Consider the following 15,218-nt stretch of genomic DNA (forward strand, 5'->3'; position numbering starts at 1 on the left):
CGAAAATATGTGTAATAAAACTGCTGCAGAAAGTCACACCATGCGACAAAAGAACCAATTACAGTGCGATTGGTGTGATCACGTCCTAATCATTCGCCAAACATGTTTTATGAACGGTGATTCATTTATGTCAGCTAAATTACTACAGTGTTTTTCCAACATATGGCCTATTTGCCAAAATTTGTTAAAAATAACAGGAAATTAATAACAAAAAAACCTGTTAATTTAATTATAAGGAAATCTTAGTTAAAAGCATTTTAAAATTAACAGGGTGTTAATTTTCCTGTGAGATATGGACCGGAAATACTGTCCGTTAAATCAAGAGTTCACTGCATTGCAGTGTCATATTATGGCTGTTAAGCAATATCAAAGTAAAAATTTCTTATGAAGTAAATTGAATTAAGTGAATCACCTTGCCTAAGATCTGTACTTATATTACATTATAACCTAGTCTAAAGATCAAGTATATAAATACAGCAAAATAAGTACTTTTACTGATAATCAGAAGGAAGACTATGTAGGGTAAATAATAAAGACTGTTGAAGAAACCAGCGTGGTATCTGAAACAGATCAAATGAGCTGGTCTTCAGTTGATGAACTCTACTGAAGGTCTGGTGAAGATATTATTTGACTGAAGAATAAAAATAATTCTTATTGGATACTCATACATAATTGAAAGTTAAGATGGTATGTTGGATTACCATTGCTTAAGGAAGATATTATTACTGCACAAACACCTCCATGGAGTCCTAAGACTCAGTGTGGGAGGCCCAAACTATCAACACAATATCTATAGTACCTCTCCTTGAAACTATTAACAGACAAAGCACTCATGACTGACTCATGCAACCCATTCCATTCATTCATGGCTCTCCAAGTGAAAAATCTAGTCCTCATGTCCTTGCTAGCCACACTCTAACCCAACTTCCACGAATGGCTTCTTGTTCTTTCCTCTTTAGCCAAGTGCTAAAACATTTCCCCTACATCAATCCTATAAAAGCCATTATGTAACTTAAGTGTTTCTATAATAACCCTCCCCTCCCTTTTTTTTTTATATCAATGAAATTTTGCAGTCCACAAACCTTCAATCTATCCTCAGGGAACATTCCATAAACCACTCGTCATCTTGGTCATTCACCGCTGGATCCTGTCCACCACAAAGGAGAGGTACCATATCTGTGGTACCTCTCCTTGAAACTATTAACAGACACAGTACTCAAGACTGACTCATGCAACCCATTCCATTCATCCAATGCTCTCCAAGCAAAAAATCTAGTCGTCATGCCCTTGCTAGCCACACTCTTACCCAACTTCCATGAATGACCTCTTGTTCTTCCCCCTTTAGCCAAGTGCTGAAACATTTCTTTTCAATCCTATAAAAGCATTTATGTAACTTAAGTGTTTCTATAATATTCCCCCCCCTTTTTTTTTTTATCAATGAAATTTTGCAGTCCCCAATCTATCCTCAAAGGGAGCATTCCATAAACCACTCATCATTTTGGTCATTCACCTCTGGACCCTGTCCACCACTTCCTCATCCAGAAGAAGTCCAGGTAACTAGACCTGAACACAGTAATCCAGATGTGGTCATATTAAGGCATTATAAGGAAGAATGATAACTCCCTTATCTCTGCTTGTGTTCTTCAGTAAAGTAATCCTGTGAGCTGCTTTAGCAGTATGCACTCTAAACTTCAGCTCTCTATCTACTGCTACTACCCTAAATCCCTGGCTTCGTCAGTTTCCTGGAGTACATTTCTCTCAATGTGATAAACAGCTTGTATCCGTTTTTTTATCCCAAAATGCATAACTTGACATTCACTATGTTTTGCCCATACTATCAGCCTATTTAAATCATCCTGGATGATTTAATGAATAATGAATTTCCTTTTTAATTGTTGCAGAGTGCTAGACAATGTCAGCATGCTAGAATAATTTCAAAAAGGAATGTGTGGTTAAAAGAAGTTCAAAGAATTGGTTTGCCTACCAGCTTTAAAGTTAAGAAAATTTGTCAAGCAAACTTGATTTGTGTTGAACGCAGTTATGTTTTTTTGGAACTCGGCAATTTTATGCAGTATAGTTTTGTATGGTGCCGAAGTCAGATTGATAGATTGTTTTGAATGAACTGAAATGTTTTGGGAATTGAAAAATATATTGCATTTCATAATCAAATCAATTCTCTGATATATATATATAAATTGAACTTTCTTTTGATAATGTGAGGGTACAGTATAATTTAATATAATTAAATGCATTTTGCAATATATATTTGGACATTTATAAACATCTTTCTGTAAATAAACAATTTATTCTGCATTTTCTAAACATTTGGTCCACTTTTGAATATTAGTAACATAGATGAGCCATTTTTACTAAATAAAAGCTCTCTGAAGCAGGAATGAAGCATTTGAACTTTTGCTAGAAAAAAATCAGAAAAAGTTTGCTCAAGCTGGATTGGAGGGATGCCCTGATGAAATCCCTCCAATTGTTCTAAAGGTCTGTGCCCCAGAGTTGACTCCCACTTTATGCTGCCTATTTACACTTTCTTATTCCACTGGTATCTATCCTGCAGTTTGCAAACTAGCCCATATACAATCTATTACTGAAAAGGGTGACAAATCTTTACTTTCAAACTACTATCCAATTTCTCTCATCTCATTTCTTTCTAAAGTGACGATGGAAAGAACCATCAACAGCCAATGGCTATGCTACCACACTCATCTAATAAATGACCAACAATGGATTTCATCACTGTTGATCAACAGGGGACCTACTAACCTACGTCACCCATCTCTGGACAAACAACAAATACCATGGAAAGGTTTGGCAAATCTTGAGTGGTTGATCTTGATATCTCCAAGGCTTTTAAGAGTTTAGTACAAAGATCTATTAAGAAAACTCCCATCATTTGGTCTGCTTCCTGTCTTCTGCAATTGGGTGGCCAGCTTTCTGGCTGGATGCTCACTATGAGTGATAACTAATGCTGGGGTCCCACAAGGCTCTGTTCTCCTGCCCATCCTCTTCCTTCTATATATAAATGATCTATTCCAGCTGATTGCCAATACAGTACACAGTTTTTGCTTATGACAGCACATTCCACTCCTTTTTGTTTGACAAATCCTGCAAAACACAAATCAGCACAATCTCTAGAACCTTAAATTCAGATTTTCAAAATATTCATCAATGGGATTTGGATAACATCAACTTCAACACCAGCAAAACACAGCTCTGCATCATTTCCCACAAAAAAAAAAAAAAAAAAAGAACCCTGTTCTTCCAATCTTACCCTTGACAACTCAAATCTCTATTCAAGATGAGATTCACATTCTCAGAATAACTCTAACCTGAAATCTCTCTCTCTCTTGGCACAAATATTACCTCCTTTGCAGACTTTCTCTTTTGCTTGAGGTATTACTCCAAACAGCTCTTAACCCTATACAAATCACAAATCCATCCAAACCATTGAATACTGCTCTCATATCTGGGGTGGTGCCCCTAAGAGCTCCCTGAAAATACCAGATTCTATACGATAAAGAGCAGATTGATTGATTGACGACCCATCTCTCACCGTACACGCCACTCACTTTTGCACAGGCATTCAGTCTCTGCAGCCTACATCTTCTATAAATACTTCTATGGCTATAAATATATTATGAAAAACTTCGATGGCTATAAATACTTCTAGGTTCAGAATTGGCATCAATAATTCTCCCATCCTCTTGCAAATCTGTCCAAATGCATGCTGCAGCTAAACAACCCCCCCCCCCTCACATTTCAACTTCAAACCCACAGAACAAATTTTTCTGCTTCTTTGTTTATTCCTTCCACTGCTTTCCTCTGGAACAGTCTTCCACCACGTTTCCCAAGGAATGCATTCCACATCTTTTTGAATGAAATGTGAATAAGTTCCTTATTGCCCATCCATGGTACCAGTATACTATAGGTTAACCAATCTCTTATGGATGGGTTCTCCATAAAAAAAAATAATAATAATAAAATTAATTAATTAAAAATTAAAAAAAAACTCCCTAAGGGTGCATATCAGGAATTTGATGAACCTAAATTTAAACTAAAATGTAGAAAAAATAAAATAAGTACTGATGCTAAGTTTTTATATAAATACAGGGTGGCCATAAAATAACTTTCCCTCTTTGGGGGCATCTGTAGTTAAAACCAATAAACGGAACGAGATCAAATTTTATATTGAGACGTAAGACATGGGGAGATGATTTCTGCAAAAAAAAGATTTAGTACCAAAAGTCGCAGACGGGGGAAATTTTGGTGCTGGTGGAGCCGAAAGCAGTCAAATATTTGCAGTAAAGGCAGGTAAAAAGAATTATGCAAATTTTACTGTGTGTACATGACAGCAGCACCACCAATGGGAACGTTCAGGCACTTATTCAAATAACTGACGAATTATGCTCACTATGCATCCTACCTTGCCTCAGCTTGCTTTACTTGTTAAGTTTTACCTTAAACAGTGCGCTGCCATAGCGGCCCTTTGGGAATTTAGAAGGCTTCATAACCTGCATACAGGTCCTATGTCAGCTGTAGCACTGGGAGCTATGATTAAGAAGTTTGAAGAAACTGGATCACTAGGAGTTAGACCTGGCAGAGGACGGAAAGCAGTGCAAGAAGAGACATTAACAGATGATATACAAGAAAGGTCAGCACATTGAACATAGTGTATGTGGTCCAGAGGACCCTGATTCTGATGAATAAAATTCAGCCCTTTTCCGCATGCACCATACCTTACTTCGCCTGGGGTTTCACATCCAGGCATTGATAATGCCTCGCACGGGCCAAGAAACATTAGCAATGGACCCTCGACAGATGGAAGGTCATCTGGAGTGATGAGACCGATTTCCTGCTGCATCATGCTGATGGCTGGGTTCACATTTGGCATAAACAGCATGACGCCCTATTCTTGTTTCACAGTTCGGGTTCAACATGCCAGTGGAGGTGATGTTATGGTCTGGGAAGCTTTTTTCCTAGGTCTGTTGGTTATCATCCCACAAACACTGTATGGTGAATGTTACAGGGACTTGTTAGCCTTTCTATCTCCATATCTGCAAGAGGTCTACCCTGTCACAGTGCCATCTTTCAACAGAACAATGCACCTTGTCATTGGACTTGTACAACTACTGAGTGGTTGGAGGAACATGACAGATTCACCCATTTCCTTGGCCCCAAACTCGCTGAGTGTAAATTGAAGATGTGTAGGATATGCTAGAATGAGATGTGTAGGGGTGTAAGAACTGCTGATCCTCCTCCATAGAATGAGCATGAACTGACAAAGTTGCTGCGGTGGACACAAGTGAAGTTACACATGGAGGATGTTCGACACCCTGTAGAATTTGTTCCTAGATGTCTGCAGGCCTTGATTTCACAGAGAGGTGGACCAACATGTTATTAGGCAGGTGTTCCTAATGCAAAGCTAACTCAGTGTAATATGCACATCACATCCATGCCAACTTCGGCATGTATACATGTCAAGGCCAGCTAGATGGTTAAAGAGATACATTTCGGAGTTGACTAATTAGAAATAAGTCCTGGAGTACTTAGTTAGCTCAGTTTTAAGACCCTTCTTGTTCAGTATGTTAATGATTTCAGTTCGGATATTAAGAGTAAACTCGCTCGCTCTCTGCACCCTCTTTCTCCACTCCCATCTCATCTCTTGCTCTCTCTGTTGATGACATAGTATATTATAGTATAGTAAACTGTCTAGAATAGATGACCTCTATTCTGTTTAGGATTATCTTAAAGTTCAAAAAATTAGAGATTAAAATTTAATGTCAAGAAATCTAAGCGTATGCATGCAGTATAGTAGCATGGTAAATTAATTTCTACAACTATAGTAGATTGATAGATATGGATACAAATTAAATGGAAAGGATAAAGTTAATGAATATAAAAATAGGGTATTTTAGTTGATAATGAATTTAAGTTTAGGAATAATTGGTAATAAACAGATTGTTGTGGTTAATAAAGCTCAAAAGATTGTTGGTTTTATTAACCACGCAATCTGTTTATGTGAACCAAAAACAAGGATGTTCATTAAAATTTCAAGTGCAGTTTTAATGGACACCACTTGACATAGATAGTGCAAGATGTTAGTATAATTCAATCAAATGGATGTTGGGTAGTTAAAAATAAAGTTTCACTTTTGGGAGGAAGTTGGGTAGTTAAAAATAAAGTTTCACTTTTGGGAGGAAAAAGTTACAATATCCTTCTATGTATTTTATTTATATTTTTATTAGTTATTAATATTTTATATACACGTAAAGTCATTGATCAGGGCAATGTTAGATTATGTCACAATTGAGTAACCAATGTTTCCACATCACTGAAATTCAGAGAAAATTTTTTCAGGTGCATGGAGAGATTGGCTATTATAAAGGAGTGTATAACTTAAACAAACATTGTATTGCCATTTATATGTATAAAAGGATGTGTAGTTCAGTGGATGTGGCATTTGCACACCACAGCACTTGACCGCACGAAGGAAGACTTGCTTTCGAATCCAGTCGGTGACTAGAGGAAATTTTTCTAAGCCTTTGTCCGTGCGGTTAGCCTAGTGGCTGTGAGCTTTGCAACCATATGCCTGGGGAAGGAATGTCCTAGGTTCAATTCCCATCAGTGACGTGAGGAGCTGAAGGATCTTCCTCAGTCATAGCCAAGTTAGCCGGTCTTGGGCAGTAGGGTTTCTTCCCCGTTTATCCCACAAAGCAGGCAAACTGGCCTTGAGAACTCAACATTACAGACATAGGATACACCTGGGCATAGGGCTGACCACCTTATCCTGTAAGGTTTGAGGTCCGATGATTAACTAACCCTTGAAACTGCAAGGTAAAAGAGGGATAAGGAAGATGAGATGAGATATGTATATAATATTATTTTACGAAAATGCAAAAAAAAAAAAGATAAAAATAACAGAAGTTGAAAAGACATAATTGAAGTGCACAAGTTAGTTCATGGAATATATAACTTGGATAGAGGATATGTCCTCTATAAGTTTAGTATTATTACTTTGAATTTTTAAGGTTATTAATATATTGACTATATGAGTTTTAGGCTGTAAAAAAAAAAAAAAAAAAAAAAGTAAGCAGTATATGGACACTGACTGGAGCACCAATACTGAAAACTGCATAAGGGTACCAAACTGCTTGGTGTTATGAAAGAAGATTCTAAAATGTTCCACCAGTCAAGCTCTCTGTCTCATAACTTTGCTTAAATTAATCATACAAATTAATAGATTTTATATGGTGGCATACTTTTATTTTGCTCCAATACAATAAGTATTACAAAAAGAGGAATAAAAACATCAGTCTATGTAAGCAGCACATTACAAAAAAAATTACAGCAAACAATTTTCACAGAACTAAGAAATGAATAACTAAAGTAATTTAATAATTAACTTCTTTGGTTCAGGTTCTTAAGCTGTAAGAAACATTTGCATAGATGTATTCTGTAACTCTTATTTCATAAGATCAGTTATATATTTCAAGATGCACTATTATTTAATAACTTGGAATACAAAAATAATTTGCATAATCTTGTATTTACAGTAGATGTTTTGTTCAATTATTTTATCAGTAGTGTAGAAACTTATGTATATATCATGAGATTTGAGTAATTTTATCTAATCCTTAGTCTGTTGACAGTACAACATGCTGCTATAGGTCAATATAACCTACAGATGAAATATTATTTACAAGAAATGATTTTTATATACTATCTCCACAGAATTCCAAGACTACACAATCCACAGATTCATCCTACCCATTTGTACTTTTTACTATTAATTGCATATGTTCTCTACTTTCTGCCTTTTTTGTGAGATAAAAATACCTACATTTCTAGATGGAGGAAAGGAATCCTGCCATCTCTGTATGAGACTATTCATTTGGGTAATAACTCACCTACAATTGAAGTAGCCGTAAAAATTCCTCGTGTCATGATGAGAATCGGCAAAATTCCTCATGGGTTTTCCAACTAAAGGGTGTGTGTTACATCATTCTTCCAACTACACTATGGAAATATTCCATAATTCTAATTATGATTTTTAAGCATGAGGTACTGAAACTGTCCAAAAGTATCATCCATATTTGTCTATGTGGTACTTGTTCTTTTGGCATGAAATTAAAACTCTTATTTTACATATATATAATATGTAACACACACACACACACACACACACAAATGCCCATATTTAAAATCTCAAAATGTAGACCTTAACAAAAATGAAATGCACAGAAAAGGCACTTACAAATGTAGAAGGGCAAATAGCCTCCTCTGCAGAAATCACAAAAAACATAATGATGTTGAATCTACATGCAGTGATTAACACTTTCATTGCCAAGCTGAAAATTGGAATTTCGTGTGGTGGCCAATTTTTTTTAATTTTTTTATTTAGTTAGCGACGTCCACACGATAACGCGTGATCGGCCGTTTGGTGAGAACTCGCATTGCGCGATATCGCGTGATTGGCAATGAACGTGTTAAAGCTTTCTTGATTCTTGATATCATAAACAATAACTTCGATTCCAAGTAAAAAGAATCGCTTGTGAAACACTGAGGATGCATCACATAATTTTCCTATAAAAACATTACTGTTATATTTAGTGCAAGCGCACAAATGTAAAGACAAATCTTGTTAAACAAAGTGAACAGTTGTGCACAGCAAGATACAAAAATAAAAGATTATAAATCAATCTTTTTTTTTAAATGTTTAATGCTCCTATATTACATATAGGTCCCATATCCACAGATAGATAAATTTAATAAGTGGGTTTTTAAAACATGCAGAATATCTAGCTACCACATATGCCTTTAACTAATCTGACTTTTCAGTTTTAGATAAAGCTCTACCTATATATATATATATATATATATTTTTTTAAACTATAATAGATATTTTACAAAATTTGAAATATTGAGGATTAAATGGTGGAGTTGTAGAGTGCCCTCCCTCACTGAGTCCTTGGAAGTGTCATGTAATAATAATATTATTAGTGAAAAATCAGAGGAAATTATATTTAAAACATTTCAGTCACACCTCTTAATATCTGTCATTGCTCTTACCAAAACTAAAGTGTGGATCCACTACTGCATTTTATGTTAGAAAATACATAAACAATGTATTCAACTTGCCACATAATATACAAAACACTGATTCAAATTGAGTAGTTTAAAATTTCTTTGAAGCAAACTAAACGGCATATGATTTTTCAATTCTAAGTAGTTTGAAAGCCAGTGTTTTTTTTTTTTTGGGGGGGGGGGGGTACTATAGCAGTTTGAGTTCTGCACATCCTCGATGACTGAACCATAGTATTTTCAACTAGTGAATAATACCTTTCTTTGATTTGCACTAAATAATTAGTTGCAAGTTATTGCATGGCAACAGACTGTCTCTTTGTAGTGGTCTTGCAAAATACAAAACTATTACCAATTTTTAAATCAAGAGGCAATACTAGCCAAATTGTTACATTGTTCATATTGTTAATTCTGTATTCAAAAGGCATGAGGTAAAACTGTCCAAAAGTATCATCCATACAGCTGCAGGGTTGTCTATGTGGTACTTGTTCTCTTTGCATGAATTAAAAATTTTTGATAGTCATTCTGGAATGGTAACATTACTCTTCCCCCTCCTACAGTAAATGATTCTGTAACAGTGAGCTCAAAATATACAAACATGAACTCTGCAATAAGTTTATTGTGTAGTGAACTACAATTGCAAGGCTATGGAATATCATATATATAGTTATTTAATCTGAACACTTCTACATACATGATTGAAAAGTTTATTTTTTAATATCATTCCCAAATACAATGGATTGTTTAACCTGTAGGGTACATCAATTTTATAAATGGATGTCCCCCCCCCCTCCAACTTTTTATTTTTGCATCTCCATTTTGTTGAAACTGGCCTTTATACATTTTTTTTTGTGCCCAAAATCAAAACCCATTCTTTATATACATATCAGGTTGACATGGAAGAGATTTTTCATAGAATGGGAGAGAGGAGGTAGAACAAGAGACCATCACTGAAAACTATAAGGAGAATGTAAACAGAGGAGTGAGGAGCAGGTTCTTTCCATGGAGTGGGTTGGGGAGTGGAATGCATTGCCTGAGTGTGTTGTGAATGTAGACACATTGAATCAGTTTAAGGCACAGTTGGATGAACATTGTGTGCAACTGTGTGTACCTCCCATGATGAGTCTGATGTCATAGAGGTCAGATATTGATGTATATATAATCAGGTACCCCAATCCAAGAATATCTACAATTAGCAGACAAAAATAAATATAAGTTATCCAGGAGTGATAAGGTAGTTTCTGAAAAAGTTGTCACTACAGTTTCACTATTCTTATATACTTTGAGTATTTAGGCTAAGGTGTTGGTTTACATCCATGTTACACTTTAATGGAATAATTTACAGCACAAAGAGAAATAATTAATCAACAGGTTTAATCATTTTCCTTACAGCAGAACTCACCTTTATTCACTGCACTTTCCTGTCCAATGGTTCTTTCTTTCCTCATTTACGTCAACACTGAAGCATAGGCCCACACTTCACTGTGCAGGTGAAGTGTGGATCTACCTTAGCAAAACTCACCTTTTTTCACTGCACTTTCCTGTCCAATGGTTCTTTCTTTCTTTTCTCATTTACGCTCACACTCAAGTGTAGGAACACACTTCTCCATTCAGCCATTTGAAACCAAAAATTCCACGGAATAGGTCGGTCAATACTTATTCCAGAAGTGTCCTATGTCTGTAGATGCCTATGTGGGCCAGTTTGCCTGTTCTGATGTCCAATGGTTACAATGCTAAAAAAATATATACAAATTATCTGTCCCTTCCACATCCTTCTCAACATAAATACTAGAGTAATGCAATTACCATTTCCTATATCTAGAGGACTTACCTTGAAAACTAGAAAGAACTTTAAAGAAATATAATCTCTGCACTAGTTTCAAACTTTATTTGAAGCTGGCCATAGAGAGAGAGGATGCCCTCATAAGACTTTTGTCCTAATTTATTCTAATCTCATTTCTTCTACTTATTGTTTTTTGTTATTATAATTTTAACATTGTACTCTTGATGATGTCTCTTTGACTGAGATGAAATATTGAAACAATTAAGCCTGTTGTTTAATTATTTCTTTGTGCTGTAAATTATTTCATTAAAGCATAACATGAATCTGTTTTATACTTGACTGTTTTAATCATTAACTGAAATGAAATATTGAAACAATTAAACCTGTTGTTTAATTATTTCTCCTGTGTTGTAAATTATTCTATTAAAGTGTAACATGAATCCGTTTTATACTTTACCGTTTTAATCATTAACTGATTTTTTGTTTGATGTTATTAACTAATAATTATTCTGATTTCAGAATCACTAAGAGATTCTGAAATCAAAATAATTAAAAATCCACTACAAGTGGATAATATTAAACATAAAGGTTAAATTTTTTCTGATTAAATGTAAATTCTATCATTGTCCTATTATTCCTGGGCCACCCTGTATAATAAAGTACACTAGTTCAAAAATAAGAATATGGTAATTAACAAAAATATGTCTAATGTTTGATGTGGTTTCCAGCAGTACCTTCTTTTTTCAGTGTTGAATTCTGAATGTTTTACATAGGTCTATTTGTAATACACCCAATCCTGTTTTTACAGTTTTGAAATAACATGGTTCACAAAAATAAAGTAATCCTGTTTAGTATGTATGTAATTTTTTTTTTTTTTTCAAATTTAAGTTTATTTTTGTAACAAAATTCATTATTTTTAATGTTATTTTCATATGTTCATATTATATTATATATTTTCATGATGCTCATTCTAAATTCAAAAATGAAAATTTATAAGAAATTTCCAAGTTGTGTTAATTGATTTTCTAGTGCTGTTATAGTTAAATAAAAAAAATAAAAAACTTTAATTTTTTATATTTAGGTAAGCTACAATTTTTATAACATGATTTATTTAACTAATTGAAAATATTTTCTGCCTTATGAGAAATGACAGATAAATCAACTGAAAAGAAGCCAAAACAAAAAACAATTTCTTTAAGAAACAAAAATAAACAAAATTTGTGTTTCTTTTACCAAAATGACTAATTTTTGAAGTTGTAGAGGCTATTTTTCTATATACAGTACATAATGGATGTCGTTTTTTACAGGATATCCTTTGTAATATGTATACAGTGTAAAAATTGGATTGGTTATAATTGTTATCTATCATTCAGAGCTCTGACTAAAAAAACTTGGATTTGAATCTCATCTAGGATAATTGAAGAATTTTTATATGGGCTTTCTAACTGAAGGAGGATTATATAGCATCATACAGCAGTTGCAAAGTTTTTGCCCTTCCTGAAAGAAGGGATTTCCCACCACAAAACTTGCCAGAAAAATAGATGCAGTTAGCACACAAATACATTTACAAGATAGCTTTGTTAAAACTTGTGTAGCATGGAGTATCTCATTGCACCTGTATGGAATTTCAAGCTTACTGCAGTTATTAATGCCTGTAATTAAAAAAATAATACTTTACAAAGTAACACAATTAAGAAACTTTTTGAAGGAGGTTAAAAGAAATACAGTATGCAAATTATGTGAGTTTTTTTTTATATATAGCACATTATTTTACTATTTCACTTAAATATAATGAATCATCAATATGTATTTTTATATATAGCACATTATTTTACTATTTCAGTTAAATATAATGAATCATCAATATGTATTTTTATAAATAATATTTAACCACTGCAACAAAAACTTTTCTGAAAGTCAGCAATCATTCGCTCGATGGTTCAGCACTACCACCAAATTTAGCCATTGGGCCGAATATTGGGAGGCGTTTAAAACTACCCGAGTTAATGTATTTCTCAATGGCTGGTATTGTTTCGATTCTGGACATAAACTCCTTCAGCTTTGGGAAGTTATCCATGCAATCAGGAATTAAAATGAGATAAAAATCGAAGGTATCGTAAGCCATGAAATCAACGTATGTCAAGTGTTCTCCTGCAAACCATTTCCGATCTCCTAAAAATTCTGAAAATTGCTTTAGATGATCAGGAACAGCCTTTATGAGATCAACTTTAAGTTTTTCAAATTCTGGATTATAGCAAACTCGAATCATATTCATTCTAAAATCAGTTACTTGTTGTTCCATCAGGTCGACACGTAACTTTTCTTCTTCTGTTCTTCCTTCAAGATTATGCTTTCGTGACAAATGACGCAAAATTGCCGTGCTTTGTGTGAGCTTAATATCGCCATCAATATAGTATGGCAAATTTGGAAAGTCAAGACCAAGAGCAAACTTACTGCTCAACCACTCGCCTCGACCATAATCAGGTTCAGGTCCGGTAAAATAGCGTTTGTCTTCGAACGGTATTCCACTGTAATGAAGAACATAACGAATGGGTTCAGCCAGACCACGCAAATCCCAATATCCCAGTATTGGAGCCATTATTTTGTTAAGGAATATTATAACTAAAAAGAAGGTGTGGCAGTTATAACTTACTTCCTATCTTAAGAAAAGAAGATTTTTCCGCTTCCAGTTATTGGCGCTGCTATCAATACTTATAAAGAAAGGATATCAAATGCATTCAAAATTAATTACTCTGTTTAACATTTCTGCTGAACCTTTATTATTACTATTAATATAAAGTAAGATTTCTTTCAAGCTTCATAATATATTTAGCAATATAAGGTGTCCTAAAATTTACCAAGAAGTAAAGTTCACTTAGAGGATTTTAAAAGATAAGTATCTAAATAGGCAAGAGACGTTTATTTCCATAGCACTGTCTGTTTTACATTACGATCGATTCTGAAGCTGATTTTTTTTTTTTTTAAAAAAAAGAGCCTATGTACCTCAGTGGATGTGGCGTTTGTACACCACCGCGCGAAGGAAGACTTGGTTTCGAGTCTAGTCTGCCACTAGAGGAAATTTTTCTAAGCCTTTTTTCGACCGGTTCCCGAGTTAGTCGATCTCTGGCACGGGCAAGCGAGTTTTTCCTCCCGGAAACTAGGGTTTTTCGTCCCGGAAACTCAAGAAAATCGACCGTAGAACCCACGTTATTTCAGACATTAAATATATTATGTTAGGGACCACGAGATGGCGGCACATTTGAGTCGTCTCTCTTCACTGTGTACCGCTTAATTAGTGATAGCCTTGGGCCATCTATCTCTGATTGGTATACCAGTGGAGATTGAACTGCACACTCAGTCTCCAAAAGTTAGGGCTAAATGGCCTCGCCTACTCCCGTATACGGGAATAAAAAGGCGTTAGCTGATTTTTTTTTTATTATTTACAAGTATATTCACAGAGAAAAATATGAACATGTAATTACCTAGCTACATTTCACAAGATTTAGTTTACACTCTTAACATATTCCAATGAGTTCAATAAAGAAAATGTTCGTTATTCACCGTTTCTTGATTACATTACATCCAAATAGCTGATCACGCAAAAGAGTCTTCAGAACGGACACCATAGGAAGCACAGCTCCATACATCTGATAAGGTGTTAAGTCTGAATATGACACCGTGCCTCCGTAAACTTTCCATGTAATCTTTTTTCACCAGATATACACAAGCAGTCTTCTTTAAATGTTCCAAAATAATCTTTATCGCATTGAATAAAATCTTGAAAGTCTAATTTTACCACTGATGGATTTAGATGGTTAGCAATAATTTTTACCATGATACAAATAAATGGTAATTCAGTTCCAAAAATATTAAATGATTATGAATGTCGTACATTTTTGGTGAAAATCGTTCAACATCTTCGCAGATAATAGAGAAAATTTTACTTATACCATTTCCTGTTTCTTCTATCATTACTTCACCATCTTGGCATTTGATAATATAATAGTCTTCAATGTCCAATCCGTACTTTACTCTTTTTTGGAAGTACCCTAGGATATCACTCCACTGGTGGTGCAACCTCTCACATGTTCTTCTCGATAACCACAACACAACATACGTATCTTCTAAAATAATATATAATAATCGGTTTCCATCATTTTAGAGCTATGTGAAGAGTTTTGTCTCATGCTATTTTCCTGAAGAAAGAAAATTTCAAAGATTTTTGTGGCTCACCCATTTTACTTTACCGGATACAGCGTTCATGTGAATGAATGCAGTAACTGAAAAGGCACTCGACTCGATTGTTATTTCTTATCAAATAAGCATATCAAATGCCCATATA

The 15,218-nt window shown here is 34.5% G+C and overlaps 1 pseudogene; it reads right to left on the reverse strand.

Moving 5' to 3' along the window:
* Positions 1-7,249: 7,249 nt before the first annotated feature.
* LOC150105368 (glutathione S-transferase Mu 4 pseudogene) lies at positions 7,250-13,541 on the reverse strand (annotated as a pseudogene).
* Positions 13,542-15,218: the final 1,677 nt, after the last annotated feature.

This window comes from Typopeltis vanoorti, chromosome 6 (assembly GCF_054136105.1).
Source record: "Typopeltis vanoorti isolate ZY-2024b chromosome 6, IOZ_Tvanoo_1.0, whole genome shotgun sequence".
NCBI lineage: Eukaryota > Metazoa > Arthropoda > Arachnida > Uropygi > Thelyphonidae > Typopeltis > Typopeltis vanoorti.